The sequence below is a fragment of the Eucyclogobius newberryi genome, unplaced genomic scaffold, assembly GCF_026437365.1.
Source record: "Eucyclogobius newberryi isolate DKJ021-1_F unplaced genomic scaffold, fEucNew1.0.hap1 SCAF_16, whole genome shotgun sequence".
In the NCBI taxonomy this organism is placed as follows: domain Eukaryota; kingdom Metazoa; phylum Chordata; class Actinopteri; order Gobiiformes; family Gobiidae; genus Eucyclogobius; species Eucyclogobius newberryi.
The window spans coordinates 7431852-7438490 of NW_027315790.1; the positions used below are offsets into that span (position 1 = coordinate 7431852).

The 6639-nt window shown below is 42.1% G+C and overlaps 1 long non-coding RNA gene across 1 annotated transcript; it reads right to left on the reverse strand.

Annotated features, from left to right (window-relative positions):
• Positions 1 to 2796: 2796 nt before the first annotated feature.
• LOC140361383 (uncharacterized) lies at positions 2797 to 6211 on the reverse strand. The gene is made up of 3 exons (XR_011927004.1): positions 6080 to 6211; positions 3218 to 3551; positions 2797 to 3069 (listed from the first exon to the last, which is right to left on the reverse strand). It is a non-coding gene; the product is annotated as an uncharacterized lncRNA (long non-coding RNA).
• Between the last annotated feature and the right edge of the window lie 428 nt (positions 6212 to 6639).

The window sequence follows — 6639 nt, forward strand, 5'->3', positions numbered from 1 at the left end:
CTGTTCCAGACACTGCCAATTTCTATCCCCAAGCAGTTGTTTGAGGAGTGGGATAAAACAATCTCTCACTTTATATGGCATGGTAAAAAACCTTGAATCCGTTTCAGGACCTTACAATTACCAAAAGAAAAAGGAGGATGGGGGCTACCCTGCCTGAAGAGTTACTTTAATTCTGCTCAAATCAGAGCAATGTTGTACTGGTGTGACCCGGAGTATGAGGCACAATGGAAAAACATCGAATGTAGTGTTGTGCCGGGGGTTCCTCTACAGGCCCCACTCGCAGATGACAAACGGCTGAGTCACCTGGAACAGATAGAGAATCCCTGGGTAAAATCAGTGCTCACGACATGGAAAAAAGTTAATTCAAACTTACAAATTAAAAAAGGATGTTAAAATCTTAAACTGGTTGGCATACGACCAAAGTTTTAAGCCGAACAGCATTGATCAGAGATTCAAGATATGGACCACCAAAGGTATAAGAATTTATTACCAGATTGTAAAGGAAAATCAAATGAAAAGTTTTGATATGTTAAAAGAATCCTTTGGCCTGGAATAACAGGATTTTTATTGATATTTACAAATAAGGAACTATTATAATCAAGAAATAAAACAAAATAACAACAACTATAGCCCTCTGATTGGAATCTTAATCAAGGCATATAAATCAGACCTTCCAAAGGGAATAATATCAAAAGTATAAAAATGCATCAATGAGCTGGACAAACAATCTACTAAGTATATTAAAATTAAATGGGAAGAAGAGGCTAAAATAGTTAATATACAAGGACTGGAAACAGATATGTACATCACAATGGAGGACCACGGGGTCCCATGTCTGGCGAGAGTTCTGTTGGAAGAATGTGACCCGTTTTTTCATAACACCATGTCAGAGTGTACATTATTCACAGGGAGGGGCAGAATGCTGGAGAAATTGTGGAGGCCAGGAGGCAAACCATTATCATGTGTTTTGGGACTGTCACAATTGTCATCATTAAAAAATACTGGACAGAAATCAATAAAGCAATGCAGACTGTCTTTAACACCACCATCCCCTTTAACTTTGGAATTATGTACTTGGGCCTCAAACCTCCTACAAAGGACACAAAGGAAGACTATCTGTGGAATATACTCCAGGCGGCTGGGAAGAAAGCACTTACGCAAAAATGGATGACTCAAACCGCTCCAACGCAACAGGACTGGATAAATATCATAACAGACATTCGCAAAATGGAACAAATAACCTCAGGAAACTTAAAAATAGACAAATTTAAAAGACAATGGTCAAAATGGAACAATTATCTTGAATTATCTTGAGTAATTCCTCTTTGTGTATGTATATGTAGGTGAGCGGTACGTGTATGTGTATATATTAGGCCTGGGCAACAATTAAATTTTTTTATCGCGATTAATCGCATTTTTACGTGCATCAGCATTTTTATTCAGTAGCAGTTAAATAAAATATTAAGTTTTCACTTGCCACAAAATCCTGAGCAACAATCATTAAAGATTAACAGGCCACTTCGGAGGTAACGTCAGAAACATTGTAATCTCATCAAACATTAAACACTCAAAACACATTTTAGGAGCAGCATAACCAGTCTAGTACCAAATGTCTAGTTAATGTCCCTAAACCAGAAAACACTTCAGTACAGTTTATAAATTCTTAGAACTTGACACTAAAGCGCCATAATATTAGTTGTGCAAACAAACACTTAACCATTTAAATACAAATAAATACATTGTGTACATTTTAACTTAAACAATGTGATCAAACACAAAACTAAAGCTTATTGCCACTGCCAGGGCATTGAAAAGAACCAGAAAAGTTTGTAGATTCCTAAAACTGGGTGTTTTTTTACTCTTCTGCACTAAGCCAGTTGCTAAGGCACCAGATTATTCACGTTTTCAGCTCATAAAGACCAGCGCCGGGCTCTTCTCGCGGATCTCCCCAGCTACGGCGCACGTCGGGACCTGCTCACGCGGGCCCCCGGCGGGTTGACTCGGCTGGCGCCTAGCAGCTGACTTTGTAAGGTTAATAAACCAAAGCCATGATCTGCCATTAAACTCCATTTACACCACGAGAAAAGCAACACAGTACAACTCCTCCACTGAGCATGTGCATAGGACGACTCGGACGCACGTCTGCTGCTGAGTGTATTTAGTCTGGCGCGTCGAGAACGCGCGTCCGGTGCGTTTGTCTTTCTAATGTACACGCGCTCAAATTCTGCATCGGACGCGATTCGGCCGCAGCGGTTCGTACGAGGCTTTAGAAATGGTGCGGACCAGGGGAATCCGACCTGCGTTAATACGCGTTAAAATAATTGATCGCGTTAAATATGTGCATATGTGTGTAAATATATGTATATATGTGACTGACCGTGGAAAAAGCAGTTACAAGTCACCCCGGAGACATTTTGAGTTCACAGATTCTGAAAGAGTGAATTCAAAGCTTTCCAATGATGTCTCACTCATGCACATCTGATAATATTTGAGTAAGTTGTGGTTATTTGAATGTATACAACTCTGAATTCCTCTTACTGAGAAAACTGCCTGACCTGAGAGAGCCCAGAGTCACAGGGGGGCTCATTTGCATCTCATTGAGATAAGCCCTCCCCCCTGTCACACTGACACCACCTTCCCCCTACAGCTGTCACTCAAGACTCAAGAGGAGTGTTATTGATGTGAACTGGACTCTAATCAGAATTAGAAGTTACTATATTAAAATGTAAATACTTGGATTACAAAAGGCCCTGAATAGCATCAAAGAATCAGAATCAGAATCAGAGTAGGGTTTATTGCCATTTGTCGATAATCAGAATTCACAGGTGATTCAGTGCAACACAAACAACAAAACGTTGAACACTGAGCACTAAACAGCATGTAATATACATAATAAAATATAAAGGTATAAAGTTTACATAACTTTATACCTTTATATTAGGAATAGGATAGATGGGTCTGCCTGTCAATGTTCAGTCCAGGTGGGACCAGGACATGGAGATTGTCAACCGGAGGCAGAACAGCTGAATTGCGTAGTAGCTGAGCCCAGAGCGCACGCGTACAGTGTATCTGTAGAAGACAGAGGGAGAGAGGGAAGGAATTAGATAAAGACAATGTGACATTTGAAGAAACATATCTTAAGCAGAACAGAGAGCAGCACTGAAGTTTTGCCAGGCTAATGTTTACACATTACAGTAGTCAAATAATATAAACTAACCTCAGCGATGTCTTCCAAAGTGTCAACCCTGGTCTTCATGTATGCTTGTTTGATAAGTCCAAAGCCACAATCAGGGGAGAAAGCTTCCTCGCTCAGAGCGCGCGCGCACTTCGCCTCCTCGCTCTGAGCGCGCTTCGCCTCCTCGCTCAGAGCGCGCGCGCGCTTCGCCTCCTCGCTCAGAGCGCGCGCGCGCACTTCGCCTCCTCGCTCTGAGCGCGCTTCGCCTCCTCGCTCTGAGCGCGCTTCGCCTCCTCGCTCTGAGCGCGCTTCGCCTCCTCGCTCAGAGCGCGCGCGCGCTTCGCCTTCTCGCTCAGAGCGCGCGTGTACAGTGTATCTGTAGAAGACAGAGGGAGAGTTTAAAAAACACTCTTAATAGACGAACTCTTATAAACAAAATCTCCTATAGACAGAACCTCTCATTTCTCAATAAGGAATGGAGGGGAAAATAAAGATAAAATAAAAGCAGCTAGCGTAAGACAAAATAATACTAATAATAATGGTAAAAATATAGCCGCAAGCGGCAATGATCGGCCCTCGCCACGCCGCCGCCACACCGCCGCCACGCCGCAAGAGGAGGGGGCGCTAACGTGCCCCAATTGTCCTTTTATTACGCCTACTGCTGAATCTGTGATGCTGTCACATCTTCTCCCCTTTGTTTTACCATCAAAAAGCTATTTTATTTTGAATTCTTGGCAAAATGTGCGGCTTCGCCGCACAGACACCGTGACTCTTTGAATGAAAATGTGGATAACTTTTGATGGTCCTGAAGATGAGTCTCACCAAATTTCAGGTTAATATGTCTAACGCCCTGGGAGGAGTTTGTGAAAGTCTAAAGTGTAAACATGTTCTGGCGATTTCCCCATTGGAATAACATGAAAGGTTTCGATCATCGTTACGGCAACGCCATAACAATTATGACATGGGTCTCATTGACTTTTTTGATGGGGATGCCAAAATTGAGTTGTGTGTCAAATTTTATATAATTTCGCAAAACTAAACATTTAACCTCCATATAAAAGCTGTAGGGGGCGCTGTGGCGCCAAATGAATTTATTTCACTTCAAGTAGGTTTAGGGCAAAGAGTTTAACAACTGATTCTAATTTGACGCAATTCGGACTTTATCTGCGCAAACGGCAGAAATTTTAAATATGGGAGATTTCTGAAATTCTAGCTACAGTTTGCGGCTTCGCCGCACCGAGACCGTGAGAGGTATCAATGTAATTTGGATAACTTTTGATGTCCCACTCCTCAGTAGCATTTTCACCAAATTTCAGCTTTTTAGGGCCAACGCCCTGGGAGGAGTTCGTAAAAGTACGACGTTTGGAAAAACTCCGAAGTCATGTTTAGCCATTTTTGAAGCAATATGGCCGACATTTGGTTGGACGGACGGCGTTGCCGTAATAATATTTTTTACTTCTCTTGTCACCATCTACCTCTGCGCCAAATTTCATGATTCTACGATCAGATTTTTTTTGGGTCATTTCCCATCTCTCAATGCATTTTTGGTACATTTGGTGGCGCTGACGCGCCAATTTTTTTTATTTTAGAAAAGGGAAATAGCCAGAATGTAGAGAGGCACGATTTTTAGAGGTGTGCAAATTTTTGTGACTTTTCGTCAATGTTCACTGGGTGAAAAATAGGGGGGTTGGTCCCGAGAAGAAGAAGAAGAAGAAGAAAGAAAGAAAGAATAATATTCCGATGCGAAAACAATGTTTCCCATTTTTCAAATATCATAAACTATACATTTTCGGAAAGCGCTCGCGCTTTCCTACCTCATGGTGTGGGTCCCTGGTCACTGACGGGTACTTTCGATAATTTTGAGTGGGCTCCGCCCACTTTGTGTTTTTGGCCCTCTATACAGTAATAATGTTCAATTTTTGCATTACATGCTTATATGCACGGAACATGCAAGAGATGGGGAACGTATTCGTGAGCTACTTAGCGCAAATGAGTGCTTTATATGGGGATGACGACCGCTTCGCGGTCGTCATCCCAATGTAAAGTGCTCGTTTAGTGCGAACTTTTGCACGGGCTTCGCCCGTTTACAACGGTAATGTTCCATTTTCCTACAACTAATTAGTATGCACGGGGCGTGCATGAGTGGAGGAGTGCGTTAGTGAGTGTTTGGAAGTGGGCGAGCGCTTCGCGCTCGATTTCGTGCGCACTACGTGCGCACTTTCGCAGCCGTGCTTCGCACGGCCTTACGAGATTAATGGGCCTCTCGCCAGCTTGTGGCGCTCTGGCCTAATAAACACTATTTACATCAGTTATATGCACCTAAATGTGACATTATTGCGTGTGATAGACATTTATGTCTATTCATACTGTATAATTGCTATTCTGCATTTGCACTTTATTGTACATTTAATAAAGTGAAGTTAAGTAAATGATGTGTAATAAATAGTACCTGCTGTGCAAAGTCGAAGCTGTAAAGAAGTTTGAAACGAGCTAACGCGGCTAACGCGGGCTACAGTAAAAAAAACACAAAGATACAGACATTATACCATCCCGTTAATTATTCAGAAAGTCGTCACATTAAATTCAAGGCCGTATTTGTTATGCTGAAGCCAGGAACAAAGAACAGGCCCGGTGCTAGCTTGGACTGTAGCAAGCTAAAGTGGCTAACGCGGGCCACAGTAAAAAACACGAAGATACAGACATTATACCATCCCAAAACAGCTAGTTTTCAAGAGAATACGTGATGTTAATTATACAGAAAGTGGTCACATTAAATTCAAGCCCGTATTTATAACGTAGAGTGCACTGAAGCAGCATGTTAGCTTAGCATTGCTCTGTCTCAAGGCAAAAGTGACGATGCTAAAGCAACACAACACAGCAAGCAATACTTTAGAGTAAAAGTACCTCATTTCCGTTGCAATGTAGCCCAGGGAATCATCTCTGAAGAAAGTCTGGAGAATGAATAATGTCTCTGAGAGGAGAAAACACGGCCTCTCCCCCAACTGCATGAGGAGCATGAGCAGAACACAGAGGACACGTAGCTGTAGCCATGTGGTTCGCAGCTGATTGGTGGAAAAATGTCAACAGTACGAGGCTGAAAAAAGGGTAACGCCCCCCGCGCGGCACACAAAAACTACCCATTTTTAACAGCTTAATGTGTACTTTAAGGTAATGAATACTGTTATCTGAAGCACGGAGGGACTCCTTTATAGCTTCAACTTTCACATAATGCAAAAAAACGAAAATCACAAATTTGGGGGGGAAAAAACTAAAAACCTGTTTATCTCAGTTTCACCGAGGCCGACATGTACCGGCATTTACGCTGCTCCGACACATATATGTATGGATATGTATACCAATGAAATTTATTTTTTTATTTATTTTTTTCCTCCCTTGTTTCTGATGCCATTCCCTTATTCTCAACTTTTGCTCCTAAAACATAAACCTCTCCAAGTCTGGTACGC